The following is a 16,208-nucleotide window of genomic DNA, read 5'->3' as shown; positions in this document are numbered from 1 at the left end:
AAAGAAGAAGAAAAGCAAAACATCGTTGAATCTCTACTGCACAAAAGTCATTTGCCTCAAGACAATCTTCACTAAGTTACATTAAGTTTACAGAATCTGGGTCCTAAGTAGTAGTTACATGTAAGTTAAGCAAAGATTAGTCAAAACATTTCCATAGAGAATGAGTACTCCCAGTTGTCAAATTTCCCAATGCAACAAGAATGCACCTGTATGACACTAAAAGGAGACATTACTGAAAATATTACCACCTCTTAGATATTTCTGTTGACAGCATTCGAGTGAGTGGTCACATTGTTTCACCATTTGCCAGACACATAATGGATCAACATGTCTTTTTTTTTTTTCCAGTTGTGGGGCTTGAACTCTGGGCCTGGGCGCTGTCCCTCAGCTCTTCAGCTCAAGACAAGTGCTCTACCACTTAAGCCACAGCACCATTTCCGGTTTTCTAGTGGTTTATTGGCGATAAAGAGTCTCGTGGCCTTTTCTACCCGGGCTGGCTTTGAACCGTGATCCTCAGAACTCAGCCTCCTTAGTAACTAGTATTACAGGCGTGAGCCACCAGCGCCCACCTCAACATGTCTTATCTGTGTGGTTCCTCTGTTTCTTTATTTTAAGAAAAAGGCAAACATGACACTAGCTACTTAGGAGGCTGAGATCTGAGGAACTCAGGATGAAGCAAACCTGGACAGAAATTTTCATAAGACTGTTTATCTCCAAATAACCAGAGAACCTGGAAGTGAAGATGTAGCTCAAGTGTGAGAGCATCCAGCCTTGAACAAAAAAGCTAGAAAAGTGCCAAACCCTGAGTTCAAGCTCACTACAGGAACAAAGAAAGAAGAAGCAATTACTGAAGAATGCAGATGAGGGGTCCCCAGTGTCTTTCTGGCTGGATGTGCTGCTTTTTAAAACAACTTGAGGTAGTGTGATAGAAAGGCCTGTTTGATGTGATTCCAGTTCAACTTGTATCAAGTTTCCTGAGAAGCTTCTAAAACTTAAACAGCAAAGTTGTCTACAGGGAGTCTAATATCATTATTAGCCACCATATGTTGGCTCTTTCTTGTTAGGCAAGACACTAAAATGTACTTTCTCTGTGGGGCAGGACAGGATTTTCCACCTCTCTCCCTATGATCTACCTTCTCCTCCTCCTCATTGGGGCAGGATAGTGCCAAAGCTTTGTAACTCTGCATAAAGAAACACAAGTTAATTCTATTCTATTGGTCCTGAGGTCTGTTCTTGTGCCAGTACCAAGCTGTTTTGATTACTATGGCTTTGTAGTAGAGTTTGAAATTTGGTGTTGATAGTGAAGTAAGCCAGGCCCAAAGAAACATAGGTCCCATGGTTTCCCTTATTTGCAATTACTAGTGTATGTCTGAGACAAGCAGAAACGGTCAGATAAGTTGATGTTAGGTAAAATGAACCCCAAGATAAGGACTCAAATGTTTTTTCTTTCTTGTTATTGTTTCTAACATATTTATAAGGTATTTCTTTGTTGCTTTGCATGTCCCTCCCCCACAGTATAACCCCTGTTTTCACTGTATTTGATGTTGGTATAGTTTGTGGAGGGGAAGGGAAAAAACAAATTGTTTAAATAGGGATACAGGTGGACCCATTACACGGGGTGTGGGCCTGGGTGGGGGAGGGAGGAGATGGGGAGGGATGGGAAGGGGAAACAAAGGAGGAGGCAACAATGCTTCATAAGCAATGCACTCATTACCTTGCCCATGTAATTGTAACCCCTCTGTGTAGTATTTTCACAATATTAAAAAAAAGAAACACAAGTTAGTTACCGTAGCACCTGGAAGTTATCTTATGATGCTTATCTGTATTAGATGATGTTGTGCACTGTTTCAAATATTTAAAGATCTAAAGTTACTTTTCCAGAATATAACTGGGAATAATGGTTGTCATGGTTTCACAAACATTGCAAGGAAGCCATCAGCCAATCACAAACATACACTGAATCCAGATTCATGTGGTATTCATTTTTCTACCATGCATATCCCAGATGCCTCAATATTCTAACCCTCTGCCCTCTCCTCTCCTTTCTCCCTATCTTAATTTTCTACCTCTGTGAGTTCCCTCCTGAATCCCCACCCTCATCTGGCAGCATTTTGCAAATTGTTTATAATTCTTCCGCTGCGTGTCCCAGATACTTTAGCTAGCACCTCCCTATGAGCACATTCCCAGGGTCTGGGGAGATACGAGCAAGCATTAGCCAAGGAGGAGAGAACATCACTCTCTAGGTTCTCTAGACTGTGTCCACATCTTTATAGATAGTTCTTCTACTGCTCTAGCTTCAAATAGCCTAATTAGAATTTATCTTCTGTTTCCTGACAAATTCTGACTGACGGGGTACCCATTTGGATAGTAAGCAACTGGCTGGCAAAAGTCATGTCTTTGTGCTTCACTCCAAGCTCTGATAAGATACAACCACAATTTTTAGCAGACTTTAAACCTCTGAGATTCAGAGTGGACCCCATTGGAGGCAAACCTTTGTGCCTAGAAAAATGTATTCTCAGAATGGACATTTTTTTAAACCAAATAAGTAGTGAAAACCTACTGTGTGCCAGACACTATCCTAGTTCTTACCAATATGAACAAGAGAGAATTCTGGAATGGGGGAAGATATGTCGAAACTAACATCTCTCCTCTCTCTGTTTTACTCTCTTAACACTTTCTCTCTCCCACACAAACAAACAATACACACACACACACACACACACACACACACACACACACAAAGAGTACATTTCAGATTATGATAAACAGCATGGCAAATGTTCCAGAGATGAAGTGGAAGGGAAAGGGAATCACAGAAACAACAGGACAAAGGATGAACTAATACAACATTGATACTCACTTGACACCATTTTGGATATGATCCTTACAACTTGGGGTGAAGTAAGGAGAGGTAAGTGGGAGAAAATGAGGGATGGGGGAACAATGTTTAAAAACAAATGTACTCATTACCTTACTTATGTAACTATAACCCCCTGCTCATCACCTTTTCAATAAAGATTATTTTTTAAAAAGTTCCAGAAATGAGGGATTATTCTGTGGGTTAGATGGCCAAAATTCTTAACTACTGGGTCATAATTTTCTTGAGGGCTCATGAAGTCATTAATGTGGAGCAGGGGAGGACAGTGATTTGATGGAATCTGGTCATAAATGTTAGAGAGACTTACTTGTACCCAAATGTTGGGTTTCACATCTCTTCACCTTTATTATGGTAACTCCTAAAAGAAACTATGGGATAGCTCTACACATCTTTCCACACACAAAAATTGAGATCTGGTGAGAACTGTGTGAAAATGCTATTATTTGAGTTCTGTGAATTGAACAGGAATGACTTTGGACTGAGGCTATGGGAGATTTTCTTAGAATGAAGTATTAATGTCATCCATTCCTAAGAAAAGCAGAGTACAGTCACAGGAAGTTCCAAGATGGGATATGTTTTACGGGAATTAGAATCAAATCCAAACATTTTGTGGTTCTCCCATTTAAACTTCTACTTACACATTAGAACATGTGGCCACCTTGGGTCCAGCCTGGAGCCACTGTGACTTGCACATGACATCCACTGAAGCTACTAATTATTGTCTTCACCAAAACCACAGGCAGGCAGTAGCTCAATTCCAGAAATGGGCTTTCTGCTCTCAAGGAATGGGAGAAAAATGGTAGAGATCCTGTATCCCTACCCACACTACCCGACATCATTACTTCTAAGGCCCTCTCACCCTTCTCTCAATCCCATAGCCCTCAGTCTCTCTGGGCTCTTTTATCATCTTCTTTGAGCAGCATTTGATTGTCATGATGTCTGAAGTTAGTTAGCCTCTGGAGTGAATGCGATATTCATACTAACAGAGCTCATCCCAGTTGACTGGTAACTTACAGATGAAACCAGTCTTGAAGTGTCATGAACTTTTAATATTTGTATAATCTCTGGTTGTGTGATTCCCTTTCTAGGGACTGTGTCATTTACCTAATATAATGACAAACTTAGTAGCTTAAGTCTTTCCATGTGTGTGGTATATGATAAGCAATCATTCTCAGACTTTTAAATTTTAGCACTTCTTTAGAGGCTTAATTTAATACATCTTAACTGTCTTTATGTAGTTGCATAAAAGGGTTGCCAGTCAACAAATTGGTTTATAAATACAATGAATCTTGATTATTATCACCTCTTTCATGAATGTCCTTCATTCCTCCCCACCCAACCCTTCTCCTCATCGCTCCACAACCTATGCATTGAATATTACAACTGTGTTCTTCCTGCTTCCTCTCTTCATTTGCTTACAACCTCCTTTTGGCCTCCCCGTCATATCTCAAATGCAGCCTTAAGATTCCTAACACTCTCAAAAAGAGCTTTTTTAATGTGATAATACCTACCAGTGTTTACTATGCTAGGAATTAAATCTGAGAATTTTTTTAGATTTGTTTAATAGAATGATAAGCACATTGCATCTGAACATAAAATATATTTTTAGGTTTGTCATGATGACTCACATCTATAATCCTAGGCATTTGGGAGACAGAAATCTATACGATCACTGTTTACAACAAGCTAGGCACAGTGCCATTCACTGTCATGCCAGCTACATGCAGGGCTATAGGTAGGAAGATGGCAATCCAGGTTGGCCTAAGGTAAAAATTCAAATAAAAGCTGAAAAATAACTAAAGCACCAAAGGAATAGGAATAGGGACATAAATCTAATGATATGGTCTCTGCCTAGCAAGTTCAAGACCCTGAGTTCAAAGCCCAGTAGCACAAAGAGAAGAAAGAAAAAGGCAGAAAGAAAAGAAAGAAAGAAAGAAAGAAGGAAGGAAGGAAGGGAGAGAGAGAGAGAAAGAAAGAAAGAAAGAAAGAAAGAAAGTAAAGAAAGAAAGAAAGAGAAAGAAAGAAGAGGAGGAGGAGGAAGGAAGGAAAGAAGGAAGGAAGGAAGGATGGAAGGAATGAAAGAAAGAAGGGAGGGAGGAAGGGAGCATATCTTTATTATTAATTAGTATTTTTCCCAATAAAAAGGTAGCCCTAAGTAAGCTGGACCCTGGTGGCTCATGCTACCCAGGAGGCTGAAATCTGAGGATTAAAGTTTGAAGCTAGCTCAGGCACAAAAGTCATGTGAGACTCTTACCTTCATGTAACCAGCAAAAGCCAGAAGTAGATATATGGCTCGAGTGGTAGAGTTCCAGCCTTCAGTGAAAAGGCCAAGTAAGAGTATGTGGCCCTGATTTTAAGCTCCAGCAGTGGAACATACACATGATTTTAAAAATAGTAGTGAGAAGAACAGCATTATTTTCCTGTTTTGTGTCTCTCTTTCATTTAGTCTATAATTCATTAATATATAGCTGGATCCTCATTTCTGTTTCTATGCTCAGTCTGTTAAAGTGCTATTGTTCTTTCCATGAGATGGGTGTGTTTTAGGAAGAAGAATAAAGAACTCTTACCTAATTCGAAAAACATCCATGAGACTTAGAGAATGGCAGAAAGGAATTGGGTAGAGAGAATGCCATATCACAGATTTACCCCTTGAATTTACAGAGACAGGTTTCTACTATCACAGCTGGCTGGGAATTTAGAAGTCACATGACAAACATTTCAGTCTAAAGAGAACATTGACTTACTGACAACTGGTTGGTTAAGTCCGGCCAAGACCTGGAGGTGTGGGCCAAGCCCAGAATACTAAATGCCAAAAAGCAAGAATGGAATGGAGTGTGCTACCCATCCTCACAAGATTTCAAAACCTTTATCACTGAATAACTCTCTCCAGCAGCATTGGGCTCTATCCAATGAGTGTATGGTGAGCTATCCACTTAACAAACTCAAGCTGTGGTTTAGAGCTGATAAATAATTATGTTAATTAGCAGGTTGGTGGAAAAATATGATGTTATTCCTGTGGAATGCTCTAGAAAGCTGGAAACACTTAACTGCAAAAACTACATGTGGTGAAATAACCAATAATTTGCTTAAGAAACCCACATCTGGTTTGCTGGCTCAAAGCAGGGGTTAATAGTCTTTAGAGGGCAGCCAGTGGTGGGGAGCGGTCTAGGGATAAACAGTCAAGTTTTCACGGCAGGAAATCTGCTTGTTCTTGTAGCACAAGCATTTACGTTGGCTTCTAACCAGAAAGAAAGTATAAGGAATTGTTTAGTTTGCTTCTTTCCTCACTTTATAACATACAGATCAGAAATTTCTTACACATATTTGTATACTCGGTGGTGGAAAAGAATTAAAGGAATAAACTGTTAAGATTAATAATCATTTGCTCCAAACTTCCAAAATCAGGCAACAAATTCACCACAAAAGGAAAGAATAGACAAATGAATTTGAATCAAATATGTACAATTATTTGTTGTTATAATTTACAAACAAAACACTGATTTGATGAATACATATTGAGTGTTTTCTTTGTAGGCAAAATGTAAGAGCCATACCAATGCACAAATGCATCCTCTCTGGCTCCAGATTTCCTGAGGAGAATAGTCATGGAGAGAGAACAATACAAGCAAACAAAGCACAGAATAAATCCCAGTGTAATAAGTGTCACTAGAAAAACAGGTGAAATGCTGATAGAGGCTCAGAGAAAAAAATTTTTGTGAGTTTAAGAGTCAGTAAAGGTCCTTTGTAACAAGGACATTTCAGTTGAAGCACGAAAAACCAAGAGGATTCCAACAGACAGAAATAAATGCAGAATCTCATTGGAAGACCCACAGAAGTACATCTACAAACAGAGGCAAGGAAGGAAAGATAATGAGAGACTCCCCTAAGCTCAAATACATAATAGATGTAAAGAATGTCAAGGAAGTCCAGGTGCTGGTGGCTCACGCCTGTCATGCTCACTACTCGGGAGGCTGAGATTTGAAGATCATGGCTCAAAGCCAGCCTGGCAAGAAAATCTGAGAAACTCTCATCTCCAACTGAACAGCAAAGAATCCAGAAAGTGGGGCTGTAGCTCAAGTAGTAGAGCACCATCTTTGAGAGAAAGTGCTACAGGACATCACACAGGCTGTAAGAAGTCATCACCGAAGATGCCAATGGGAAAATGGACCTGGTAGGGGGAGAATGCTATGATAAAATGGACCCAAACAAGTCTAAGGACCAAGAGGGACTTGGAAGATATCCTCACAGTGTTGCAGGGAATCCCACGGAGGTACTATTTGTGACCACATCTTGTCAGTTATATATGCAACATAATTGACATAATTTCTTCATCTTCAAGAGTTTGTTGGCTGAGACTAAAGGAATGTGCTTTAAAATTTCGAGCTATCAGGCTGATATATCCAGGAAGTGGCTAAGCATTAAGGTCTGAGTTGGCACTGGTGGCTCACACCTGCAATTGCAGCTACTCAAGAGACTAAGATCTGAAGGTATAGGTTTGAAGTCAGCCCAGGCATAATAGTCTGTGAGGCTTTTATCCCAATTAATCAGAAAAAAATGGGAGGTGGAAGTATGGCTCAAGTAGTAGAGCACTAACCTCAAGCAAAAAAAAAAAAAAAACTAAGACAGTGCCAAGGCCCTGCTTTCAAGCTCTAGTACCTGCCCCAAACAATTCTTTTAATTAAAGTCTAGAGATCATAGCTATAGAGGAAAGCATACATTTTAGAATCAAGAAAAAGAAGAGCAGCTAGACATTGATGGTTCAGGACTGTAATCCTAGCTACTCAGTAGGTTGAGATCTGAGGATCACAGTTCAAAGTCAGATCAGGGAGGAAAGTTTGTGAGATTCCTATCTCCAATTAGCTACTAAAAGCTGGAAATGTAGCTGTGCCTCAAGTGGTAGAGCAGTAGACTTGAGCAAAAATTCTCAGGGACAGTGACCAGGACTTGACTTCAAGCCCCAAGACCAACACAGAAGGAGGAGGAGGAAGAATAGGAGGAGGAAGAGGAAGAGGACCCAGTACAAGGAAAACCTAAGAAGCAACCATCCTGACTCCACTGTGCCCCTCTCCTGGTCACCCTCAGAAATCTGACACTGCAGCTACCTAACACATATACAGTAAAGAAATTCCAGTGGCTTCCTAATGTTATCAGGCTAGATATCAAATATTGACATTTGTTTCTGGTCCCCATTTACCTCTCAAACATGACCCTCCTTCTGTATTTTAGTGACCATTGCTGCTCTTTTCATTACTTATACCTGTTGAGTTCCCTGTTGTTACAGGGTCTTTGCTTGAAAATATCTTCTGGTTGTCAATTATCACTTACCACAGTGACAATGATAAATTTTTGGTAAACTCTGATTCACACTGATTCCTTGCAGAAATCCATAAGCTCCAGAGAATTACTTCATTGTATGGTTTCTGGCATGTAGCAGTCTCTTAGCACATAATTATTGAGTTAATGAATGTTGAATGATATAAAAGCCAAGTGCGGGTGGCTCATGCCTGTAATCCTGGCTACTCAGGAGGCTGAGATCTGAGGATCATGGTTTGAAAGCCAGCCCAGGCAGGAAAGTCCCTGTGAGATGCTTATCTCCAATTGACCACTCAAAAGTCTAGAAGTGGAGCTATGGCTCAATTGGTAAAGTGCTAGCCTTGAACACAAAGAAGTTCAGGGACAATGCCCAGGCCCTGGGTTTTAAACCCCATACCCAACACACACACACAAAAGAATAATATAAAGATGCTTTCATTTGTAGTATGCCATTTAATCTTCATAACATAGGTACATAATACATAGAATAACCTTAGTTTGACAAATATGAGCTCTTTTCTTAGCACCATGCAGAAAGCTACTCATGGCATGGTGGCTACAGTTTGTCCACTGCATCACAGAACCTCCTTAGGAGCAGAATTCAGGTGCCAAAGAAGGAGATAACTTCCATGTGAGACAGAGATGGTCATAGTACCAAGCGCCACTGCAGAGCCAAAGCGTAAAAACAAGGACGTGCCGCTGATTTGAGACTTGTGGGTGACCTTCTTCTAAAAGCAGTACAGAAAGTAAGGACGGATGTCAGACTTTGTGTTTTGTATAGTGAATGAAAGAACATGTTCAGGATGGGGTAAGGAGTTGCAAGGTGCTTAGAAAGTCGGAGGATTATCCAGAGGAGGTCTACAAAAGAATATGTAGAAATCGAGGCCATCAGCAACTTAGAACACAATCCCTTCCAAGATGAATGAAAACAAGAATCACAGTTCATAAAGAAGGAAACTGGAACACTATTCCAAGACAATATGAAAACTGTAAATAAAAGTATTGGAAGAAATACCTCTTCAGCTCAAGGTGAGTGTGCTACCACTTGAGCCACAGCGCCATTTCTGGTTTTCCGGTGGTTTACTGGAGATAAGCATCTCACAGACTTTCCTATCTGTGCTGGCTTTGAACCACAATCCTCAGATCTCAGCCTCCTGAATAGCTAGGATTACAGGCATGAGCCATGGGCACCCAGCTAATAGTCCCTTTCAGCTGCTGTTCCGCTCCACTTCTTATCATCCACATTGTGAGATGCTGCCACACTATCCCTGAGCTCTTTTGTTCAAGGCTAGTGCTCTACCACTTTAAGTCATAGCACTACTTCCAGTTTTCTGGTGCTTATTAGCAGATAAAAAGTCTCATGAACTTTCCTGCTTAGGCTGGCTTTGAACTTTTATCCTCAGACCTCAGCCTCCTGAGCTGCTAGGGTTACAGGTATGAACCACGAATACCAGGCTTCAGGCATTTTTTCATTTTATGGTGATACTGGGGCTTAAACTCAGAGCCCTGCACTCTTGATTGGCATTACTACTCAGTGCTGGAGCTATATCACTTCAGCCACACTACTTTCAGCTTTTTGCTGGTTAATTAGAGAAAAAGAGTCTGATAGTCTTTTCTCCCTGGGCTGGCTTTGAACCATGATCCTCAGATCTCAGCCTCCTGAGTAGCTCAGATTACAGGCATGAGCCACCAGTACCTAGCTTACAGGCATATTTTTAGTACCATATGTACTTCATAGAAGGAAAACAAAAGGATATACTCTAAAATATGAGCCTTGGTTATTACTAAGTGATCAAATTAGAACACTGTTTTCAGGTTTTTATTTTGTTCTAAGTATTGAATTTTAAGTCTGAATATATTATTTCAGTAGCTATAAGCAAAACTTTTTTTCCATTTTGAGCAAAGTAACAAATTACATTGTCTATCTGAAGAAATACTTATATTTCAGGAATAAAATCCTTACATTTAGGAATAAAAACTACCGTTATTTCTTCTCATCATGAGCTCAGATGGCATGTTCATATCCTTACTTCTCATCCCCACCCTGGACTTAGAGAACTTGCAGAGCATTTTCTTAAAAACCCAACAAAGTAGCCTAGTTGTACAAAAAGAGAAACTCAATTCATTGATAGAAAACTTTCTAAATCCTAAATCGAAGTCATCAAATCAGCAGACCCTTCTTCCTCTGTGGATTTCTTGCCTTACTGTTACATGAGAGCCCGAGGCTTTAACAACACTTTTTAAAGCCACAGCTAAATGAGGAGTTTGAGTGGAAAACCAAGTAATCATTACTGCAGAATTAAAGTCAATGTTGATAAGGCTGTTGAGTCCGTTCAAGTTGAAACTGATGTAAAGAAGGTTTAAATTGGACTATTTTTTTTCTCTAGGAAGAACTAGTTTGACAAACCTATTATACCTAATACATTAGGTAAACAAAGATTTTAAGTCAGAATAGCATTAATGACAATGTTTAGTTAATAGAATGAAATGTTTCCCTTCTTCTAATCCTTCCTTTAAAATAGACAGCAACCACAGGGACCTATTATGGAATTAAAATTAATTCATAGTGTTCAGGTTTTGTACTTAGCTAGCAATTCCTCTCAACTCTCCATGGACAGTCAGGCATTACTGTCTGAAACAAAATATTAGCCCAAGAAGGGCATGTTATAAATACCAACACACTCTCTCTTCATAATTTTTGTTCCTTCTCCTCTCTGGATTATTCAGATCCTTTCTGCTTTAACCCTAATTACACCAAGGTTTCATTAGAAAACATGAGTTCAAGTGTTAAGAGCTAACCATGGAAGGCCTTTTAATTTTTTTTTCCAAAGGGACTATATTTTTTAAATTATCTTTAAGTAGTACAAAGAAATTGCCATTTAACAAAGCAGCTTATGAATACAACCCATCTTATAAATGTCATCCATTTCAACATTCTCAGCCCTCTCTCCCAACCCACCCTTTGCTTAAATTTGTAAGATATGCATTGAAGTTTATGACTGCATCCTCCTCCATTTCTCTTTATTCTTCTATCCCCCTCTTGTAAGCCTTCCTCCACTGCTTTCAAGTACCCATTTCCTGGTGTTTATTTTATTAGACTGAATTAGCCTTTATAAGGGATTACACCATTTGAGCTCTTCTCTGAGTCTACTCTATTTTGGACATCACCCCAAAGTGTTTATTTATATATTTATAAATTAATTCTAGGTTCTACCTATGAGAGAAAACATACCTTCTTTTTATTTTGGGCAAAATGAGAGAGTGGGGAAGTGATGATTTAATTCTCTTAATGCTTCTTGGTTAATAAATAAATACATTAATTACTATGTTCATCAAAACAGACCCCTCATGAAATTGAGTGTGGTTTCAGCCCTCATGGACTATAAAAGAATCTGAATATTTTTTTCTCTTCTAACAATGATATGTGGTTTAGTTTTGATAACAGTTCTATTTTCAAGCAAACAATATTCACAGATGTTCATCAGGATTCTTAGTGATTTGGGGAAGGTAGAAGGATATGGAGAATCATTGCATTCATAATTTCAGCAATGTTAGGGAAGACAACAGCAAGTTTGGGAATCAAGCCTCTGTGTAGCCCCAACCCTATCTCTCTTATAGTTGAGGTTTGCTTTCTTTTATCTTTTGCAAATGCATGCTCTGCCCTTAAGCAGCCCAGGTGAGAGCCCATAAACATAATTATTGTGCACGGTTATCACAATAAACAATTCTTTCTAAGGGCCTCCACATGGAGGAACCCCTGGATCTGTGAACCTCCTCTTTACACCTACTCTTTCCTGGGGAGGCAGTACATGGATGGTTAACGAGATGGCTCTTCCCAAAGACTGAGCTCCTTCTGGCCAGCCCCAAACCCACAATACTAGACTGTACTGGGCATAATAATGTCCAACCAAAATTTATATTCACCTGGGTCTTTACAATGTGACCTTATCTCCAAATAATATTTTTTGTAACTTAATTTTAATCAGAAAGTCACACTAGATTTGGGTGGGCCCTAATCTAATTAATAGCTTTCTTATCAGAAGGTCTGTATATGTATAGATGCAGACACACAAGCGAACATTGTCATGTGAAGACAAAGGCAGAGATTGGACAGATGTGTCTACAAGTCAAGAGAAGACAGCACTGCTTGGGAACACCAGGGCCTAGGAAAGGGACTTGGAATACACTGCACCTCAAAGTCATCAGTGAGAAGCAACCTTGACAATCCTTGATTTCTTCATCTGAACCCCTACATGATGAGATAACATAGCTGTTGTTTAAACCAACCCAAGTATGAAACCAGAGAGAATGAAACTTCAGTGTGCTTACATTTCTTCAGTGCCTGGAGGCCAGGTACTGATGACTCATGCTTTCAATCTTAGAGAAGCCCAGTGAATTGAATTTGCAAGTCTCTGAGTTCAAGCTCCTGTATGGGCATGTGTGTGTGTGCGCACACACGCGTGCGCGCGCACACACACACACACACACACACACACTCTACACACAGAGATCAGGTGTGCTAGTGGCTCAAGCCTATAATCCTAAACTACTCAGGAGGCTGAGATCTGATTATTGTAATTCAAAGCCAGCCCAGGCAAAACAGTCCCAGAAAAGCTTATCTCCAATTAACCAGCAAAAAAGATCCCAGAAGTAGAGTGTGGTTCAAATGGTAGAGCATTAGCCTCAAGTGAAAAAAGTCCAGTGAGTTTGCCAGGCTCTGAGTTCAAACCCCAGCACGGATGCACAGAGAGACACACACCAAGTTCTAAAATCTGAATTATGGCAATGATTGTGTAACAGGGTAAAGCTGAAGTGTACATTTTAAACAGTTACATTTTTATAGCATGTAAATTAATAAAGGTGTTCAAAAACTCAGATTAGAGCTGGGCACTGGTGGCTCACTCCTGTAATTCGAGCTACTCAGGAGGCTGGAATCTGAGGATCAAACTTTGAAGCCAGCCCAGGCAGGAAAGTCCATGAAACTCTTATCTTCAAGTAACCACCAGAAAACTGGGAACAGAGCTGTAGTACAAAGTGGTAGAGAGCTGGTCTTGAGTAAAAGAGCTCAGGGACAGTGCCCAAGCCCCAAGTTCAAGTCCCATAACTGACCAAAAAAAAAAAAAGAAAGAAAGAAAAGAAAAGAAAAAAATACTCAGATTAGGCCCTGTCTGAATTAGAATACAGATCCAAAGAAATGATGGCCCAGGTGAATGCTGGGATCCATCCTTGCTTATCAGGGAGGCTAGAGGGTCGACCTCCTGCCTTCCCTGTGTATTTTCTTAACACCTCTATTAATTTAACAAGCCTGGGAAAAGGGTGAGTCATAAAGGTGGAAAAATATTTTGCCTGGAGCTTTGGTGAAAGGTGAAATGCATTAACCTTATGATGAGTCATCACTACCTTGGGCAGCTTAAAGAAAAAAAAAAAATCAACTTCACTGGAGTTCCTGATCTCTCAGAGCATGTCTGACAGCGCTGGGGGATTTGGTTCCTTCTTGTCTGGCACTGGTGCAGCATTACGTGATTTTAATTTCTCCAGAAAGCTTGAAATACCTCGTTTCTAACAGGCAGTTCATAAGCAGCTCTCCCACCACCCCAGTCCCAACTGGGGCCCAGCTGCAGCCCACCTGGAGACCTGCGGCCCATGATGCTCTAACTACCTATGCCAACCCAGGCCCTGCTTTCGACATATTTTTTAAATCATGAATAACCAATTAAATTGGAAGAAAATTACATTGGTAATAAAATAATGTGGAATTTACTTCTCTGAACTCTGACTTCCAAATCATTTGAAGTAAACCCCAGCAACTCATTAGTGAGTTTAAATGGGAACAAAATTAACCCTTCCTTTATTATATCATTTTAGAATAATTGTCCCAAATTCTTTACTTATTTAAAAAAAATAGAAAAACGGTCTGTATATTATGTTTAGACAGCTATTGTTGTTGATGTTTATTTTTAAAGTCAGAGCTTCTTTGTGTGTGTGTTTGTGTGCTAGGACTAGGGTTTGAACTTAGAGCTTGGGTGCTGTCCCTGAGCATTTTTGCGCAAGGTTAGAGCTCTATCACTTGAGCCACTTTTGGCTTTTGCTGATTATTTGGAGATAAGAGTCTGGTGAACTTTCTTAGATTGGCTGGCTTTGAATCAAGATCCTCAGACCTCAGTCTCTTGAGCAGTTAGGATTACAGATTTATGCCACCAGCACCCAGATTAAAAGTCATGGCTTTTTGATAAACTATTTGTTGTTGGAAAGGATTTTAAGGTGTTTGACCTCCAGGGTATAAATTCTTGTTTTGCTATCACGATCATTAGAGAATAGTTTCAAGACTCCTAAAAGAAGTATTGTTGAAGTAAGACAGGCAAGAGAGGCAGCTTTCTACTAGAATTTAACCTAAAACTTGTCATTTAGTGTTGTGTGACCTCAAAGTTTCTTAGCCTCCCTTACCTTCAATTTTCTCTTAAGTAAAATAAGGCAATCACACCCATTGTGAGATGAATAGGAGGATACAATGAGATGACAAATGTGTATTCTTTGGTGACTCAAGTGGCAAAGCACTAGCTTTAAGGGGAAAAAGCTGAGGGAAAGTGTCCAGGCCCTGAGTTCAAGCCCCAGTAATGGCATTACAAAAAAATGTTTTTACCAATTCTGGGTTATTTTCAAGTCATTCTGTAAGTGGAGTATGACCTGAGAAAAGTGTTTCAGAAAGTGACCGCTGGGCATAAAACATTGCCATTATTCTACACTCTCTACCTTTCTCTCTAGTCTGCTGCCAGTCTTTCTAGTGGACAGTATTTAGGACTTGCTATTATTGGCTTCTGCTTGGTTTTAGCCAATAAGAAAGATTATGACAGCAGGGCAGATGGGGAAGAGAGAGGGTATAGTATCTCTCCATGCCTACTGCTCCATCTAGGATAGCCATTTCTCTCCCTCTGACTCTCAGTGTGTTCTAATAGCACCATTTCCTCTGGTGGTCCTACAGTGCAGGGGAAATGATGGTGGCTCTCTGATGTTACAAGCATCTAGGTTTCCCAGCATTCCTTGTGGTAACCTTAACCTTGCTGCTGCTTTGGAAAACAGTACTTTCATTTTTATTTAAACCATTTTGTTGTTGTTTTTTAATGTGTGTGTGTGTGTGTGTGTGTGTGTGTGTGTGTGTGTGTGTGTGCTGGTCCTGGGGCTTGACTCAGGGCCTGGGCTCTGTCCCTGAGCTTCTTTTGCTCAAGGCCAGTACTATACTACTTGAGCCAAGGCACTACTTCCAGATTTTTCTGAGTAATTTATTGGACATAAGACTATCAGCTGGGAGCCAGTGGCTCACACTGTAATCTTAGCTCCTCAGGAGGCTGATATCTAAGGATCATGGTTCGAAGCCAGCCCAGTCAGAAAAGTCCTCATGAGACTCATCTCCAATTAGTCACTCAAAAAATGGAAGTGGAGCTGTGGTTCACAGTGGTAGAGCACTATCCTTGATCAGAAGAGCTCATGGGCATCACCCAGCCCTGAGTCCAAGCCCCACACTGAAAAAAAAAAGTCTCACAGATTTTCCTAGCTAAACTGGCTTTGAACTGATCCTCAGATCTCAGTCTCCTGAGGAGCTAGGATTACAGAGAGTTATGAGCCACCAACCTTTATTTCCTGGTGGGTCCATGACTATTCTGAAGTTCTAATTGCTCTCCCTACTAGGTTAGGTTGGGATTGTCAGCAAAAGTGACAAAGATGCCCAAACATCTATAACATTTTTTTCACAGCACACCATTGGTGTGTTGAATTTTCTTGATTTTATTCTATGCTCTCAGGATTTTAAAAATCTTCAAGTCCAACCCATTCTTTTGTAGTTCAGAGAGCATTTCAGTTTAAAGGTAACAACATTCATAAAGATTAATATTATTCAAGTATTTATTCAGTCTTTTGTACTCTTTTAGGAACATTACTATTTCATGTTACTGTCTTGTTCTATGGCAGAGATTTTAGTTTTCATTTTATTAGCCAAGAGTAAAAGAATGAAATCCTCTCCCCT

The sequence above is a fragment of the Dipodomys spectabilis genome, unplaced genomic scaffold (genome assembly GCF_019054845.1).
Source record: "Dipodomys spectabilis isolate Male_0828 unplaced genomic scaffold, ASM1905484v1 ptg000098l, whole genome shotgun sequence".
In the NCBI taxonomy this organism is placed as follows: domain Eukaryota; kingdom Metazoa; phylum Chordata; class Mammalia; order Rodentia; family Heteromyidae; genus Dipodomys; species Dipodomys spectabilis.
The sequence above is the reverse complement of the archived record's forward strand: the minus strand, read 5'-3'. Positions refer to the sequence as shown.